The sequence below is a fragment of the Oryzias latipes genome (assembly GCF_053564925.1).
Source record: "Oryzias latipes strain Hd-rR chromosome 1 unlocalized genomic scaffold, Olatipes_Hd-rR_3.1 chr1_Y".
In the NCBI taxonomy this organism is placed as follows: domain Eukaryota; kingdom Metazoa; phylum Chordata; class Actinopteri; order Beloniformes; family Adrianichthyidae; genus Oryzias; species Oryzias latipes.
In genome coordinates this window covers 5,047,196-5,066,441 of record NW_027616335.1, presented here as the reverse complement: position 1 = coordinate 5,066,441, position 19,246 = coordinate 5,047,196, and the positions used below count along the sequence as shown (strand labels likewise).

Here is a 19,246-nt window from a genome sequence, read left to right as displayed (position 1 = left end):
AGCTATGCTGATGATACACAGCTTTACATCGCCGTGTCTCCTGATGACCTTGAACCTGTCAACACTCTTTTAAACTGCATTTTAGATATAAAGCTGTGGATGGCAGAAAACTTCTTGCAGCTCAACCAGGACAAAACTGAAGTTTTAATCATTGGTCCTGAAGACAAGAGAGAGATGATTTTACCCAAACTTAGGAATTTTAAATCTTCTCAGTGTGTGAGAAACCTGGGCGTTCTTTTTGACTCTGAGCTGAATTTTACTCCTCACATCAGAAACATTGTGAAAATAGGATTTTATCATCTCAAAAACATTGCCAGAGTCCACCCGTTCCTCTCTCTTGCCAGCACAGAGATGCTAATGCATGCTTTTATTTTCAGTCATTTAGATTACTGTAATGCCCTGCTCTCTGGTTTACCCAAAAAGTCGATCTCAAATCTACAACTTCTACAGAACTCAGCGGCACGAATTCTGACGAGAACCAGAGGGCGGGAACACATTACACCGGTTTTAAGATCGCTGCATTGGCTCCCTGTGCGTTTCAGGATTGATTTTAAAGTTCTTTTAATGGTTTATAAATGTTTTTATGGTCTTGGGCCCTCTTATTTAAATGATATTATTTTAAAATACGAACCCTCGCGGACCCTGAGGTCCTCTGGCACTGGCCTCTTAGTTGTCCCTAAGGTAAGGACCAAGACACATGGTGAGGCTTCATTCTGCCATTATGGTCCTCGCCTGTGGAACGGCCTGCCGGAGAACCTCAGGGCCGCAGAGACTGTAGAGGTTTTTAAGAAGAGGCTCAAGACCCACCTTGTTAGTCTGGCTTTTATATGACTTTGATCATTCCTTATGTCTTTTATTATTCATCTATTTATTAATTGAGGTATTTATTTACATATTTATTTATTTATTTATTTATCTATTTATTTATTTATTTTCTTGTAAGGACTATTATTATCTTTGTTTCTAATATGCAATTCTTTTTATTGTTATTTTACCAATGATACTTAGGTTATGTTTAATCACTGACGTTTTTTATTTTTTAATTACTAACATTCTTATATCTTATTTTATTTTTTTATCTTTTTCTATTTTTATTGTTGTTATTTTATGATCATTTTTATTTTTTATTCTGATGTTTCTTATTCCAGTGTTTCCTCTGGGGGATCCATCGTTCTTGGGCACCACCAGCTTGACCTGTAGGGCGTGCCGTTGCTGTGGTGCCCGTTCTGGTTGGGCGGGCTGGGGTCCCACTCTGTGGTCTAATAGCCATGGATGGGGCCCTGGGCTGCCCTGTGTTGGGCGGGCGCTGCGGTAATGGCCCCTGTGGTCCGGCTGGGCCTTGGAATGAATGGATCCCCATGATATCGTTTCCTCACAGCAGTACCAAGCCAGACCTTCTTCAACTGCAGTTATTTGTTTCTGTTCACTGTTCTACTGGGGTAACTGGGTGGGTGGGGATGGGGGCGGGGGGTGGTGAGGGAGGGGCACCTTCTTTGTGGGATTGTCCTTTGTTTTCTGTTTTGAACAACTTTCATTTTTTATGACTGTTTTATCTGTTTTTATGTTAAGCGCTTTGTGTTTTTAACCAAAATGAAAGGCGCTATATAAATAAATAAAGTTTGAGTTTGAGTTTGAGTTAGGTGGCCTGTCAGTCATATCCACCAAGTGCAGCTTTTCCAGACACTCAGCATCTTCCAGTTGTGTGTAGTTCAGGTCTTTGCTTTCAGGAATGTTTTCACGTGTTCTAAACAGACGACAAAGTGACGCAAAACGTCCCCCCTGGACAACTACCGGACTGTGTTGTGTAGCAGGAGATCAGAATATTCGCTTTCAACTTCATCAAGCAATGCACGGAACTGACGGTGGATCATTTCCATCAGCCACTTGTTTAGCGGTCCGCTAAAAGTAAAAAAAAAACAAGCCCTGTTGGTAGAAACATGTGTCGTAAGCTATGACGCAAGTCTCCGTTGACAGAAATGTTGAAGTTTAATATTGTAAAGACCAAGCTGGACAGTCACCCAGCCTGGGCAGCAGCAGCCAGATCGCTTATCGAGAGGCTTCTTTGCAGAGCTGTCCGTGCCTCACACACCGCACAACCCTGGACAGGCTCAGAGATAAATTAAGAGCAGCAGAGACATAATTTCCTTAGTAGTGATAAGTGCATTTATTCAAGCACTCACAAACAGCCCAAACAGCATGGGAGTCACTTCAGTTCACAACACTCTTACTCAACCCCTATATAGTGCACTATATAGTGCGGTCGCCATTTTGTAGTGCTGTCTGAATTTACAGTTCAAAAATCGTGTGCACTAGAAATTTCCCAGAATTCTCTACGAAAAACCAGTGTGGATCGATGCTCACTCGATCGGCGAATATTGTCCAGAATGCACTGCGTTTTTACCAGAATGTATTGCGTTTGAATTATTCAAAGATGGCGGACGGTTGCGCGAGAAAGAGGACTTAAAAATGTAAGTATATTTAAAAGTATCAAGTATCTGTTGTAAAATATATTTGTAAATACGTAAGATGATGTGTTTAATATGTTATATTCCTCAATCGACAACCTACAATGTTTAGAAGCTCATCAATTTCGGTAATGCTAAAGCTAACGCTAACGCGAATTAGAATCGAAGGCTAAAAACAAACGCTGTTGATAGTACATCAAAAAGCAGTGAGTTCTAACCGTAGTCATAAGTTATTAACACATTTTTAAAATGTGTTTATATATGTAGGGACTGACGAGGATGAGGAAAATCTGATCCATATGTGGATGGAGAAAGATAGCCTGTTTGTCTTCAGTCAAGCTCGTGCCGGATGGGAGTAGAGACACTTGATCAGATTTGTATTTATTTATCATTAAACTATAATCGTTGTCATGTTGGGGTAAAGGTTGTTGTTGAAAGAGGAGAGGAGGAGAGAGCAAGAAGGGACAAAGAGTGACAGGAGAGTCTGTTAAGCTTACCTGAGTTTAAAATATTGTTCACAAAATGTAACGTCGTCGTTGTTTTTGCAATTTGTTTAATAAATGCAGGAACAAAAATGAATTATTTACATGTATTATTTAAATCGGAGCCATTTTTAACAATCTCAAAAGGATTTTCATATAAATATCAGATGTACATATTTACAATTTCGTTTTATATGTTAACATTTATTTTATTATTGTTAACAATAATCCTGGTCTTCTAGAGTCATGTGTGTCACAGTTGGAGCTGAAAGGAAAGCAGAGATTTGTCCTCGCAGACGGACGCCACTTTACCCGTCCCACTGGTTCCTGGTGTGGCTCAACATCTGTGGCTCCCAGCAGTCCCCTTCTCTGATGCACAGATTGTGCAGAACTGAACTGCAGGCAATGATTTTCATTGCAAAGGTTGGTTTTACTTCCAGTGCCCCCAGAAATATTGCTCTCCTCCTCATCTTCATAATGCCAAATCCTCTCTCCACCACAGAGCATGCCTTGGCGTGGTGCTGGTTGTAATGGGCCTGAACCGCATTCCTCATGGGTTCCCTGTAGGGTGTCAGCAGCGTGATGGGATGAGCAATGCAGGGATACCCACCATCACCCAAAAGGATCCTTCAGGTGGGTATGTTTGATTTACATAAATTGGGCTTTTACGTAGAACCTGTGAATCATGGATTGATCCTTGATTCCCAACAAAAACATCTATAAATTTGGCATTAGAATCACATACAGCCTGCAGTTGAATTGAATAAAAAAGCTTCCTGTTAAAATAACAAGCTGCATTTTCTTTTAGGATCTTTATTCTTCAGTGGCAGCCATCGATGTTCCCCACAACCTTTTGGAAGGTGGAAGACCAAGCAAGCTGCTATAAAACCAGAGGCGACTAATGGTAGTTCATTCCCACTGGGAAGCTGGATGACCCTGCTCATCAGCTGGAGGATGCGGTCTGCCGTCCTGTGGACAACGTCGCTCACAGTGGACCGTGGCATGTCAAAGGCCCTGGCTATCACACCTTAAGATGTTCCGCACGCCAGCCAGAAAAGAAATACCAAGACCTCAGTCTCTTGTCCCCCCAGAGTGTGAGGAACCCGAAGCTGCTCCACCAGATGCTTGATGGTCCTGTGGGTCAACCGAAAGTCTGGTCTTGTGTCGGACTGAGCGTCAGCGTAAAGGGCCAGGACAGAAACCTTTATGTTGGCAAAATAGTAGAGATGTGGAAGACCCTGTAAAATGGAACAATAATTATTTCATTGAGAAAATTAAATCTGATTGTTTGAATGTTTCATTTTATTTTGATGTCTTACATTTTAGTTTATGAAGTATTTATGAATGCTGGAAAATCTTGTGTTTTTTTTTGGCTGGGTTTTTGGATTTTTATATAAATATTTAAAAATTAAAGTATTTTGGTTTTAAACAAGTGATATGGTTTGACTCTGAATAAAAAATACTACACTTTGAACTCACAAGTGTTTCATGTAGTTAGACTATACAACTCATAATCCAGTATTGAAAAATAATGTTAAGTCTTACCCAGCAGACTGTGTAACCTTGAGCAAAATTAGTAACAAATGCTTAAGTTCAACAAAAAAAAAAAAAAAAATTAAAGTTTAACTCACAGGTTGTTCATGTCTGGCCAGGGCATCCAGAGGAAATCTTCTGAGACGTCTGCTTCTCCTTGCTGCCCTGTGATGCTGCATATCTGCTCGTTTTTGGTTTGATCTCACGAAAAACGGTTGAATTATTGCTAGGAACAGGGACAGATTCATATTCAAAGCCATTTTCAGTAAGGTGGAAGAAAAAACGACAGAAAAAAATTCCTCCTCGCAAGAGCCTGTTAATCTTTCAGCGGCACAAAAATAAATACTGCCATGGAGTAATAACATGGGGGTGTATTTATGAACGAATACATCAAATCTACACCATGTTTGTAATTTTATTATTTATAAATCTGCCACATTTTCCATGATCAGAACACAGCAGATTCATAAATAGTCTTCGTAAAATGTTCATATTTATTATGTTTTTACTCTGACAAATAGGTGTCATTCGCCGCGTTAAATAGAAGTAGTTTGCCTCCAGGCCAGGTCTTCTTTCTTTCTCTTTCGGCTTTTCCCATCAGGGGTCGCCACAGCAAATCATCCTTTTCCACCTCACTCTATCATGGACATCTTCTACCCTAACATTAGCCAACTTCATGTCCTCTGTTAAGACTTCCATATATCTCCTCTTTGGCCGTCCTCTTGCCCTCCTGCCAGGCAGCTCCATCTCCAACATCCTTCTACCAATATATCCACTATTTCTCCTCTGAACATGTCCAAACCATCTCAGTCTGGCTTCTCTGACTTTGTCGCTAACACAGGCAACATGAGCCGTCCCTCTGATGTACTCGTTCCTTATCCTGTCTAACCTGGTCACTCCTAAGGAGAACCTCAACATCTTCATCTCCGCTACCTCCATCTCAGCCTCTTGTCTCTGTCTCACTGCTACCGTCTCTAACCCATAGAGCAGAGCTGGTCTCACCACTGTCTTGTACACCTTTCCTTTGAGTCTTGCTGGCACTCTTCTGTCACACAACACTCCTGACACTTTCCTCCACCCGCTCCAACCTGCCTGCACTCGCCTCTTCACCTCTTTTCCACACTCCCCATCACACTGAACTGTTGACCCCAAGTACTTAAACTCCTGCACCTTCTTCACCTCAGCCCCCTGTAACCTAACGCTTCTACCTTGATCCCTCTCGTTCAGACACATGTATTCTGTCTTACTACAACTGACCTTCATGCCTCTTCCTCTCCAGAGCAAACCTCCACCTCTCTAGCTGTTCCTCCACCTGCTCTCTACTCTCACTGCAAATTACAATGTCATCCGCAAACATCATTGTCCAGGGAGATTCCTGTCTTACCTCGTCTGTCAGCCTGTCCATCAGCATAGCAAACAAAAAAGGACTCAAAGCTGATCCTTGGTGTAGTCCCACCTCCACCTTGAACTCCTCTGTCTGACCTACAGCACATCTCACCACCGTCATACTTCTCTCATACATGTCCTGAACTACTCTGACATACTTCTCTGCCACTCCAGACGACCTCATACAGTACCACAGCTCCTCCCTCGGCACCCTGTCATACGCCTTCTCTAAATCTACGAACACACAATGCAGCTCCTTCTGACCTTCTCTGTACTTTTCCATCAACATTCTCAAAGCAAAAATGGCATCAGTGGTGCTCTTACGGGGCATGAAACCATACTGCTGCTCACAAATCTCCACCTTCTTCCTAAGCCTGGCTTCCACTACTCTTTCCCACAGCTTCATTGTGTGGCTCATCAACTTTATTCCTCTATAGTTGCTGCAGTTCTGCGTGTCACCCTTGTTCTTAAAGATCGGAACCAGAACGCTTCTCCTCCATTCCTCAGGCATCTTCTCACTCTCTAAAATCCTATTGAACAACCTCGTTAGATATTCCACTGCTGTCTCTCCTAAGCACTTCCATACCTCCACAGGCAGGTCATCAGGACCAACGGCCTTTCCGCTCTTCATCCTTTTCAGAGCCTTCCTAACCTCATCCTTTCCAATCTCTGCTACTTCCTGCTCCACAACAACCACATCTTCCTCCCTTCTTTCCCTGTCATTTTCCACGTTCATCAGCTCCTCAAAATACTCCTTCCATCTTTTCTGTACACTCTCCTGAGTTGTTAGCACCTTTCCATCTCTGTCCTTAATCACCCTTATCTGTTGCACGTCCTTCCCATCTCTGTCTCTCTGTCTGGCTAGCCTGTACAAGTCCTTTTCTCCTTCCTTTGTGTCTAACCTGTCATATAGCTCATCGTAAGCTTTCTGTTTGGCCTTTGCCACCTCTCTTTTCACTCTACGCTGCGCTTCCTTGTACTCCTGTCTACCTTCCTCAGTCCTTTCTACATCCCACTTCCTTTTAGCCAACCTCTTCCTCTGGACGCATTCCTGTACTTCCTCATTCCACCACCAAGTGTCTTTACCGTCTTTCCTCTTTCCAGATGACACACCTAGCACCTTCCTACCTGTTTCCCTGATAATCTCTGCTGTAGTTTCCCAGTCATCTGGAAGCTCATCCTGACCACCTAGGACCTGTCTCAACTTCTGCCTAAATTCCTCACAAGTTTCTTCATTCTGTAGCTTCCATCACTTGGTCTTCTTTTCTGTTTTCCCTCTCTTCTTCTTCCTGACCTCCAGAGTCATCTTACACACCACCATGCGGTGCTGTCTGGCTACACTCTCTCCTACCACCACTTTGCAGTCAATAACCTCTCTCAAATGACCTCGTCTGCATAGGATGTAGTCCACCTGAGTACTCCTACCTCCACTTCTGTATGTCACTCTATGTTCCTCTCTCTTCTGGGAGTAAGTGTTGACTACAGCCATTTCCATCCTCTTCGCAAAGTCCACCACCATCTGTCCCTCCAGATTCCTTTCCTTCACACCAAACCTGCCCATCACCTCCTCATCACCTCTATTGCCCTCACCAACATGTCCATTAAAGTCTGCTCCAATAACAACTCTCTCTCCTCTGGGGATACTCTCTATGACCTCATCCAACTCACTCCAGAATCTCTCCTTCACTTCTAACTCACAGCCAACCTGTGGCGCATACCCACTGACTACATTCACCATCACCCCTTCAATTTCTAACTTTAGGCTCATCATCCTGTCTGAGACTCTTTTCACCTCTAGAACACTGTTTACAAACTCCCCCTTCAGAATCACACCTACCCCGTTTCTCTTCCTATCAACACCATGATAGAACAGTTTGTATCCTCCTCCAATACTACGTGCCTTGCTGCCCTTCCACCTTGTCTCCTGCACACACAGTACATCTACCTTCCTTCTCTCCATCATGTCTGCCAGCTCTCTGCCTTTCCCTGTCATTGTGCCAACGTTAAGATTCCCTATAAACACCCTCTCAAACACCCATACACGCACACACATTTTACAAGGAAGGTGGGACCTGGGTCCATCTGTCCCCTACCCCTTCCCTGGTGCCGGCTCCCTGGCCCCTTGGCGATGGCGGCCGTGTCCCTTGGGTGCCGGCTCCCTGGGCCCGGCGGTGCTCTCTCCGCACGTTGGGGGGGTTCATATTACACCTGAGCCGGGGGTGTTCGTGTCCCTGGGGGGTGGGTCCTGGTCCTTGCCCCTGGGCGCTGGGCCCCGCCAAACTTCCAACATGGCCGAGCCTGGTCGGGCCATATTTATAACACCCCTTGTGGGCCGCCCTTTTTTCCCCGGGGTACCCCCCTCCTGGGCGGGGGCGGCGGGCCCCTGCCTTGCTCCTACCTGGACCAACCGTGGGCCGGGTGGGTGGCTGCCTGGAGTGCGGAGCGGGTCTCCCTTGGGGGGTCCTGGCTCGTACCTGGGGTCGGGGCGGGGGAATGCCCGGAACTCCTGGGTGGTGGTGGGGTGCTCGTCTGGGGCTGTGGGCGTCCCTCTCCGGTGGGGCCCTGCGTTGGGCTCTTCCGGCGCGGCGGGGGGGCTGCTTTCCTGGCTGGGCTGGGGCGGCGCTCTCTTTCCCTCCGCGCCTCCCTGCTCTCTGGCTCTGGGGGCCTCGCGGCGGTCCTGCTGGCCCTGGCCTGGGTGGCGGTCTTGGTCGCCCGGGGGGCAGTTGTTCCCTGCCTGTTCCCGTATGGCGTTGGGGGAATTCCGGCTGCCGCTGCTGCTGCGGCGGGGGTCTGGGTGTGGGGGTGGCTGGGCGCTCCTCCTCCTTCTTTTCACATTCCACCATCCATTTTAGAAGAACATAAACACTCACTTGAGCACAGGTGTTAGCTCACCTTTGCACTAATAGTTTGCATGATTGAATGAATGAAAGATTTCACACTGGTTGGTTTAAAGGCATAGGTATGCGTTCGTGAACACTATCTGTTTTGTGTACATGTTGACATGTGGACATTTTTGCAGCTAGCAGGTGTGTTGATAATATTTGAGTGTGTGTGAACAGGCCCCGCCCTTTTTGTACTACATTTGAACCGTACCGTAATGATAAACAACCAGTAAACCTGTCTCTATGCTGCTTCATGGTCTTACCCCCCTTCCCCTCCTATTATCACCCTCCTACCCCCCCCCCCCCCCCCCCTCTCTCTAACGTCCCTCTCTCTCTTCTTTCCTTTTCCATCCGGTCCAACACCAAAGATTTTCAAACATGATTGAAATTAATAAAGTTTGGCCTCAATTACAAAAGGGGTTTATTCAGACATACCTTTGGTTTGTCTGAAGATGAATAACCCCTCTTGTTAAAATAAAATATGTCCAACACAAGAGGCCCTCAGCTCTCATCTGTTTGCCTAGCTGTTGGACAGGACAAGTTTAAAAAAAAAAAAAAAAAAAAAGATTCCCTATTCTCAAACCTATGTTCCTGCCTTTTCCCTTCTCTCTCTGGCCACGGACCCTTCTGCCTCCCCTCTTTCTTCGACCAACAGTAGTCAAATTTCCACCGACACCCTGTAGGTTAACAGCATCGGTGGCGGTCGTTGTTAACCCGGGCCTCGACCGATCCGGTATGTCTAAAGTGTTGTGGATGATTCGCATGGTTATTTTGGCAATTTTTACGCCGGATGCCCTTCCTGACGCAACCCTCTCTATTTATCCGGGCTTGGGACCGGCACAGAGGCAACTGGCTTGCAACTCCTGTGGCTAGTTTGCCTCCAGGCCAGGTGGTGGCGGTAATGCGCCACTTTGTTTTCGTGTCAAGCGCCTTATGAACAACACCCGAAAGAGAAAACTAGTGAGCACGGGTGTCCACACCATATGGCAGCACACATAGTAGTTATATTCCCCCCTCGCTGGCCTGGGACATCCTCCTTCGCTAGTCAAGTTCTAGTTTCACCTGACTGTCAATTGCTGTAATAAATGTATCAAATGTTCCAAGTGATTCATATATCATATTCATGGTATTATGTTCTTCACTGATTTTGACTGTTGAACAGACTGTTGTGCATGTGATGACTTACACAATGAAATGATGCTGACTCATTTTGGAGTGAACAACCATTAGACTGAGAATCAACAATCAGTTTAGATCAACAAGATCTATTCACTTGGAATCTGTGCTAAATGAAGGCTACCTGTACTTAATCATTTGAAAGATGTACTGAGACATTGAATCATGTACTAAGACATTTGCAATTTGATGAAACTAATGAGAAATGCCATTCTGTTGTGAACAGTTGCAGAGTGGTTTGGAGGTTTGTCCATGTTGTCTTGAGAATGTAATTTCTGTTTCAAGTAAAATTAGAAAAACTGTAAAAAAATTGTAATCAAAACAAATATTTCTTGTGAGAAGTGAATCAATATGACTAAAGGCTTTGCTATAGAAAAGCTTCATCCCTAACATTGTGATGACATTGGACCTCAGGTATGATATCTATTTTTCTAGCAAGGTTAAAAGTACTCAGGATTTGCACAGAAATATTTATTTTTCATAAATCATGCTCTTTTTTATACAGATATTTGTAAAAGTACGGACGTTTAAATATTCTATTTTGTTCAATAAATTTATCCAATAGCAAATGTTTCTTTTTTTAATTCTATGAATAAATATGCGGGTACCTTTTGCTGCCACCAGGGGGCAATATAATCCCATTTTCATATCGTTCCAAATATTGAACTGCAGTTGGTGTTTTTGAATTTAGCCATGGTCAGCTGGAGACAGTTAGACACTAAGTTTCATTGACTATTGCAGCAAAATCACAGACTGATTCATAACTATTGCATAGATTTATCTAACTTTAGTGAATATTAGGCAATCTTATTACTAAAATGAAGCTTAGCCAACCTGATTTTTTTCATCTGCTCTTTTAGAACATATTTGGGTTTCTACAGAAGAAAAAAATCTCAATTTAAATCCAGAAAGAGCTTAACTTTTTTTTAATCTCTTTTTTATGACAAAAAATTTTTCAGTCTTAAATTTAGACACAGTTTTCATAGTTTAGATGCAATTATTGACCTTTGAGGAGCCCTGCAGATAAATTGAATCATTTTATTTGCTGATTAGGCAGTAGATTTTTATTCAAATTTGCAGAACTAAAGAAAGCAAAGTGGAACATCAGTTTTGCTTTGTTGGTGGAAACATCAGTTGCAAAGCTGCAGCAAAACTTCTGACTGGTTTGGTCAAAATAATAACAATCAGGGCCGGCCCTGGTCTTCCGGGGGCCCTAAGCGAAATTTAATTTGTGGGCCCTCTAACTGATCAGCAGCACCAACAAAACGCAACTGTTGTTGTAATATAAATGAGAAATTTTGTGAATGTATTATTGTTGCTGCTGAAGAATTGAATATGTTTATTGCTTGCATGTTGGATGCACATTAAGTGATGCCAAACCAATTTTAAAAGTGAAAAGAAAAAAAATATGAATGACAAATGTAAATATATATATATTAATATATATATATATATATTTTTTTCAATGTAACATTAGGCACTTAACAAATGACATTCACAAAACTCCAACTTAATAAAAACAGCAACTTTATAAAAAATCAAATAACGATAAAACAATCCAAAAAAAAGAAGAACAGCTCAATGAGCTTAATAAGAATGGTGGTCTCAGGTTTATTCTTCCATCCATCTACGGCAGTGTTTTGAAACCTAAACAAACCAAACCAGTTCCACCTGAGTCGTTAACCGCTGAAAGAGACGACCATTTGGAGAGGGAGTCACTGACTCCCCAACCCCCAGCTGAGGACAAAGGACTATTAACGACCCAAAACTACGTAGGCTAAGTGGACAACACCTCCAGTTTTAGGTCTGACTCCTCCCCCATGAGCGCATATATACCAGCTCTTAGACCAGCTATTTCAGAATTGACAAAGCCTCTTGGATAAGAGGTGAAACGTCTTCCAACTTTAAAACCAAGTCCAGATGACATCCCCTAAAACTACTACAATGGAACCAACCTGGATGAATGAGAGTCTTCATAGACAAGCTCAATGATGGGGATTTTGGAAAGTCAGAGTCTTTATCAGTCTGAAAAGGACCTTGCACCAAATCCATTCTTTCTGGATCAGAGAGTGTGGTTGGATCAATTGGATTTGAGGTTGGTGGAATTTTGGATCCAGTCAGCTCCTCTTCCATACACGCCTCTCTTGGAGCCTCTGGAACATAAGAGACAGAACATCAACAAAAGCAAACAGTGAAAAGTTGCTGTGATGCTAGAAGCAGAATGTTGGAAAGAAGTGCCTTCACTTTTGTTTGTGTGCGCGCACATGTATGACTTGCTTTTAAGTAATAATGAAACAATAAGTTAGATTTAGGTTCCATATTGGGTAGATTTGAACTTACCAGCAGCAGCATCAACGTTTTCTCTTTTAATCGAAGATGTGGTGACAGGAGTTTCTTCTGCAGCAAAAAAAACAATAATTATTATTATACAATAAGCAATGATAAAGCTAATAAAATAACTATAGCAGAATACTACTAATAGTTTAGTGGCTCATTTAAAATCTGTGTGCAGGTTTTTCACAATTTCATGATCTTTTTATATATTAATGAGAGATTTATTGTCTGATTCCATATTTGCACAAGGTCATATTTATTTATTTAATTATGAACAACTTGGGACTCCATACTCTTCAGCTGCGTATTATGAAAAAAAGGGCTTATGCAGACACTGTTTTTTAAATTACTTTACAAGCTATTAAAATGACCTGAGATTCCATCTACAGTGAAGTCAGGAACATCTTGGGATGTGGACGCTGCACCACCTCCAATACTTTTTAATACTTTTTGAGAGCAGAAGAAACTGTCGGCTGAGACGGAACTGTGCAAAACATCATTATGTAAAACCAAAACTGCAAAATACAAATAAGAAAAAATGTACCCATTTATAAATAATAAATGTGAACAATAATTTGAGTATAAGTGGAAATATAAGCACTTATACACTTCTTTGTCTATTATTTTGTATGTTCATAATTTGAAAATGAGTACATTTCTTTTGTTTGTCATTTATAAATTAGAACCTTTATTTTCTATTTGTATCTGGCAGTTTTGATTCTCCATATTACATGCCAATGCAAGATTTTAAGGCACATTGTTGAAAAAGTCAGACTACCTGACCTGCTATAACAGATAAACAGCAGTTTTTATACTGACATAACCAGAAAATGCAGAACGCACTTATGTGTTAGCAAAACAATGAAACAATATTATAACATGAGTTAAAACATTTATCAGCCATCGCCGTTGTCATTGTTTACTCTTCTCTACTCTTCGCCGTTTTGGAAGGTCATGTCCGACCTCATCTTGGAAACTTGGGTATCAGAATTATTTTTCGAGATTTCCATTGGAAATTTACGACAGGGGTCGTTTGTGCAAACTTCACCTGGGTTTGATTAGTATTTACGTAAATTGCGCAGCTGCACAGAAATACTGGATAATGTAAAAATTATGGCCCCAACATCCTCCAAACTTACCTTGTGATTGATGTTGAAGTTCTTATTCTTTTTTCAGCTCCTGATGGATAAAGTCTCTGTGGCATGATGTTCTCTTGTTGTCGCTTTGATCAGAGGGACAAATTTCGCTCGTTTTTTTTCTTTTCCCCAACTTTATTGAAACAAAATGCGCTCGTAAATGCATACTGTGCCAGGCTCAGATGCAGTGATGTTGACCAATCGTTGAAGAGTGGCTTAACGTCATTATCTGGGTTGCCAGATTGGTTCAGGTGATCATTAAAGTAAAGTAAACTTTATTGTCCTCAGAGAGGAAATTTGTTTTAGGCCACAGAGCTGCAAACTGTTACAACATATTTCAGCATTCGCACATCACATACATGATAAAGAGCATAAAACGATTACATAGTAGTTAAAAACAGAGTATACAGATTCCCCCCCAAGGCCTGACCCACATAGTCGAGAACACAAATAGAAAAAAAAGTAAAACATTTGTAAAATGTTTAATAAGATCCCTAAAAACCAAATTGCTAAAAATTATTTTTTATAAAATCCAGTAACTGTTCTCACACAAAACAGTTTGGTTATTTCTAAGGCGACTGCTCTACAAAGATTTCCCTCTGCAGATACAGCTAATCAGTTCTTGTTCAGCAGGGTAACTGCTGCTGGAATAAATGAAGATATGAATCGAACTGTTTTGTATTTGACAGCTCTAAAACGTCTGCCTGAAGGTAAAAGCTCAAATTCTGGGTACAGAAAGTGACCAGGGTCATTTGTTATTTTCCTAGCAAGCTTAAGAGTTGTTTCCTCATATGTGACTTGCAATGTTTGATGATCCCTACAGCCACAGACCTTGAGGGCAACGTTTAGTTGCTTGTAAAGTTGATTTTTATCTTTAACACTGAGTGCCCCAAACCATGCTGCCTTTGCGTACCTTGCCAGACTTTCCAGAACTGCATTGTAAACTGTGATCAGTATCTTGGAACTGACACCAAACAGCCTCAGCCTTCTCAGACAGTAGAGTCTTTGGGCGAGTTTTCCACAAAGATAATCTACATGAACAGTCCATTTCAGTTGGTTATCAATCCAGACACCCAAATATTTTATAGAGTTTACCGCTTCGATCTGACTGCTTCCAGTTGCTAAAGGTCTATGTGACGTGACCCCTTTTGGGTCAAATATGATTTCTTTGGTTTTTGTTGTGTTCAAGAGCAAACTATGATCCTCGCACCATTTATTGAAGTGTTTCACCTCATCAAAGTAAATTAAAGGGTTATCTGCAACGGAAAGGAGACTGATAATAATTGTGTCGTCAGAGAACTTTATAATTTTGTTTTGGGTGTGGCTACCTTGGCAGCTGTTAGTGTAAAGAGGAAAGAGCAAAGGTGAACTCACTGCCCCCTGTGGTATCCCAGTATTACAACTTAACACTTTTGAAAATGTGCCATTGAGCTTTACTTGTTGTGTTCTGTCAGTCAGGAGTGAAAAAAACCATTTAACCATGTCTGGATTTAAATTCATGGTTTTGACAGAATTCATGTTTGTCACCTTTTTCATTGTGTCCCATAGGTATTTAGTGTTTTTGGCATTGAAGCTGTTCTCAATGTCAAGGCGATGTTTGTTTCTAACTTTTTTATAGCAATGTCCAAATCCTTTTGAGCTGTCTTTAATCCAATATTATCATTATTATTAAAAGCAAGCTTTTTTAGATTTATGCAACTTTTTACTTCCTTTGTTACATAAGGTTTGTTGTTGGGGAAATGTTTGACAACTTTTGGAACAATACCATCAATGCAGAAATGAATATAATCAGTGATGGTTTCATTTGATTCATTCAATTCCAGTTCATGAAAAACACTCCAGTCAGTGCAGGAAAAACAACCTCTCAGAGTCAGTACACTATCTTCTGTCCAGTTGGTCACAGATTTCTTGACAGGTTTTGAAGATTTTAGAACAGTTTTGTAGGTGGGTAGAAGATGAATGGTTGTGTGGTCAGAGTTCGCCAGGGGAGGGAGGGATTTAGCTTTGAAGGCATTTTTAATGTTCCCATAGCATTTGTCAAGGACCTTCTCATTACGTGTGGCACATTTAACATACTGATGAAACCCCGGTAAAGCATGCTCAAGCCGTGCTTGGTTAAAGTCCCCTAGTAGGAACACCGGGGCCCCTGGAGTGTGCTGAAGACGTCTATACACACAGTCTGCCAACTGACTGGTGGCCACTGATGTGTTCGTACTCGGAGGGGTGTAGACCGCACACACTATAATATTGCCAAACTCCCTTGGTAAATAAAAAGGGCGTAACGAGAGGCACAGCATTTCCAAGTCAGGACTGCACATTTTGTCTCTTACTGTAATTTGGCTGCACCATTCATCACGGACATATATGCAAATACCCCCACCTTTGGATTTGCCAGAAGAGAGATCTCGGTCCGCTCTCACGCAGGTGAATCCATCCAGTTCAATGCAGCTGTCAGGTGTCTCCTCGCGGAGCCAGGTTTCCGTCAACACGATCATACATGACTCCCTGTATTCATGTAGATGCCGACTGTTGATCCTTAGTTCATCTACTTTCCTTGACAGTGCACGTGTCACCGAACGCCCTCTTACATTTGCACCCCAAATGGAGACTGGATTTGATAGGTTAAATACATACAATTTATTAAAAACTTGACACAAATTCCATAAGAGAAAGTTAAAATGGACTCGGACAGTTGGACCGCACTCCAACACTGCATGAGGGCGGCTGCCTCCAGGATCGCCTCAGCCCCACTGCACTGGCGGGTAGCCACAAACACCACCAAGGAAGATCTCTGATCCAACTCTCACCAGGAGTACCTGCTCAGGGCCCAAATGCACACAAAAACACACCACAACCCAAACAGTGATTAAAAGAAAATACAAAACAGAAGAGGTGCACCTGAGCAGGTCACCACTAATTTATGGGCTGAAAACAGGGGGGTCCCCCTTACACAATACTATATATGGCACCCACCAGCTACCATAAGGATAAAAGGAGGAGACAGCCACCTTCAGCCAGGTCCAGACACCAAGATACTAAAACTAAAAATGAGCAGAAAACAGTTTAAAAATAGATAAAAGCAAGGGTGTCAAGGTTGGTTAAAACATTAAAAACAATGACTAAAAACACTACAAGCAAAACAGCAGTGGCAACTCTGCTTGAAAAGGAAAAATAAGTTAGTTCTCCCCTGGGACAAACACACACAGCAAAAACTGGAGAGTTGAAATTTCGGGGTTAAACAAACCAGAGTTGATTTCCACTCTTGAAGTGTTATTTTAACACATTGCGATTCAAATAATGGTGTTCAGTGTTGGGGTTATTTATCAGTGTTACCCAAATCAAGCTAATTTAACACTACAGAGAGTCAATGCCCCTGGGCTTCTGCCTCGGAAACCCTGTGCAAGAAAGTAGGTGGTGACACTCTTGAAGTGTTATTTTAACACATTGCGATTCAAATGATGTTCAGTGTTGGAGTTATTTTGGCCAAGTGATATGAGGTGCCGTGTAGGACATAATTCAGAATTAGCATTCACAAACACATATGAAATCTCTCACACACACTAGTGAAATGCTTGTATACATACAACTGAAAATGTATTCATTCACATACACATGTGAAATCTCTCACATACACATGTGAAAATGCTCTCACATACACATGTGAAAATGCTCTTACATACACATGTGAAAATGCTCTCACATACACATGTGAAAATCCTCTTACACACACTACTGAAAATGCTCTCACATACACATGTGAAAATGCTCTTACATACACATGTGAAAATCCTCTCACATACACTACTGAAAATGCTCTCACATACACATGTGAAAATGCTCTCACATACACTATCGAAAACGCTCTCACATACACATGTGAAAATCCTCTCACATACACGTGTGAAAATCCTCTCACATACACATGTGAAAATCCTCTCACATACACATGTGAAAATCCTCTCACATACACATGTGAAAATCCTCTCACATACACTACTGAAAATGCTCTCACATACACATGTGAAAATGCTCTCACATACACATGTGAAAATCCTCTCACATACACTACTGAAATTTTCGACAGAAACGGAAGGCATTTCAGTAGAAACGGAAGTTGGCTGATTATCGCGAGATAATCATTCGTCTGAATCATTCGAAAATGGCAGCCGGTTGCGCAAGGAAAACCACCGAAACGTGTAAGTATATTAAAAAATATCCAGTATCTGTTGTAAAATATATTTGTAAATACTTAAGATGATGTGTTTAATATGTTATATTCCTCAATCAACAACCTAGATTGTTTTGAAGCTCATCAATTTCAGTAATGCTAAAGCTAACGCTAACGCGAATTAGCGCCGAAGGCTAAAAACAAACGCTAGATATTACATCAAAAAGCAGTGACTTTTAACCATAGTCACAAGTTATTAACACATGTTTTAAATGTGTTCATATATGTAGGGACAGACGAGGATGAGGAAAATCCCATCCATTTGCGGATGGAGAAAGATAGCCTGTTTGTTTTCAAGCTAGCTCGTGCCAGATGGGTAGAGACACATGATCAGATTTGACTTCATTTTAATAAACGGTTAATCGTTGTCGTACTGGGTTAAAGGTTTATGTTAAAGACCCAGAAGAGAGAGGAGGAAAGGGCTAGAAGGGAGGAACAGCGACAGGAGAGTCTGTTAAGTTTACTTGAGTTGAAATTATTGTTCTAAAATGTAATGCAGCCATTGTTTTTCCAATTTGTTTAATAAATGTATGAACAAAAATGAATAATTTACATGTATTATTTAAATCTGAGCTATTTTTAGCAATCTCAAAATGATTTTCATATAAATATCAGATGTACATATTTAGAATTTCGTTTTATATGTTAATATTTATTTTTATACATGTTAACAATAATCCTGGTCTTCTAGAGTCATGTGTGTCACAGTTGGAGCTGAAAGGAAAGCAAAGATTTGTCCTTGCAGACAGACGTGACTCTGCTCGTCCTGCATGTTCCTGGTGTTGTCCCAACAAAAATATCTATAAATTTGGCATTAGAGTCACATACAGCATGCATTTTAATGGAATAAAAAAGCTTCCTGTTAAAATAACAAGCTGCATTTTCTTTTAGGGCCTTTATTCTTATGTGGCAGCCATCAATGCTCCTTGTGACCCTTTGGAAGGAGAAAGACCAAGCGAGCTGCTAAAATCCAGAGGCGACTTATGGTAGTTCATTCCCACTGGGAAGCTGGGTGACCCTGCTCATCAGCTGGAGGATGCGGTCTGCCGTCCTGTGGACAACATCGCTCACGGTGGACCGTGTCATGTCAAAGACTCTGGCTACCACACTGTAAGATGTGCCACACGCCAGCCAGAAAAGAAACACCAGGACGTCAGTCTCCTGTGACCCCCCAGAGTGTGAGGAACCCGAAGCTGATGCTTCAGGACCATCGACCCAGATGCTCGATGGTCCTGCGGGTCAACCGAAAATCCAGTCTTGTGTCGGACTGACCGTCAGCGTAAAGGGCCAGGACAGACACCTTTGTGTTGGTAAAGCAGTAGAGACGTGGAAGACCCTGGAAAGTGCAACATTAATTATTTCATTGAGGAAATTAAATCACATTTTTTTAATGTTTCTATTTATTTTGATGTCTTACATTTTAGATTATGAAGTATTTATTAATTCTGGAAAATCTCGTGGTTTTTATTTGGCTGGCATTTTGGATTTTCATTTAAACTTTTAAAAATGAAAGTTTTTGTTTTGTTTTTGTTTAAAACAAGTGATATGGTTTGACTCTGAATAAAAAATTCTAAACTTTGAACTCACAAGTGTTTCATGTAATTGGACTACACAACTCACTTGA

At 41.7% G+C, this 19,246-nt stretch overlaps 2 long non-coding RNA genes across 4 annotated transcripts; one reads left to right on the top strand and one right to left on the bottom strand.

The window, feature by feature from the left end:
- The first annotated feature begins 1,487 nt into the window (after window positions 1-1,487).
- Window positions 1,488-19,014, top strand: LOC144990366 (uncharacterized). 3 transcript variants are annotated; one of them, XR_013654353.1, is made up of 4 exons: window positions 1,488-2,468; window positions 3,190-3,370; window positions 3,450-3,580; window positions 3,756-3,841. It is a non-coding gene; the product is annotated as an uncharacterized LOC144990366 (long non-coding RNA). The 3 variants fall into 3 exon arrangements; XR_013654352.1 differs by lacking the exon at window positions 3,756-3,841 and adding an exon at window positions 18,514-19,014 and having other exon boundaries at window positions 3,190-3,580; XR_013654351.1 differs by having other exon boundaries at window positions 3,190-3,580.
- LOC144990374 (uncharacterized) lies at window positions 10,383-12,327 on the bottom strand. The gene is made up of 2 exons (XR_013654361.1): window positions 12,265-12,327; window positions 10,383-12,077 (listed from the first exon to the last, which is right to left on the bottom strand). It is a non-coding gene; the product is annotated as an uncharacterized LOC144990374 (long non-coding RNA).
- Window positions 19,015-19,246: the final 232 nt, after the last annotated feature.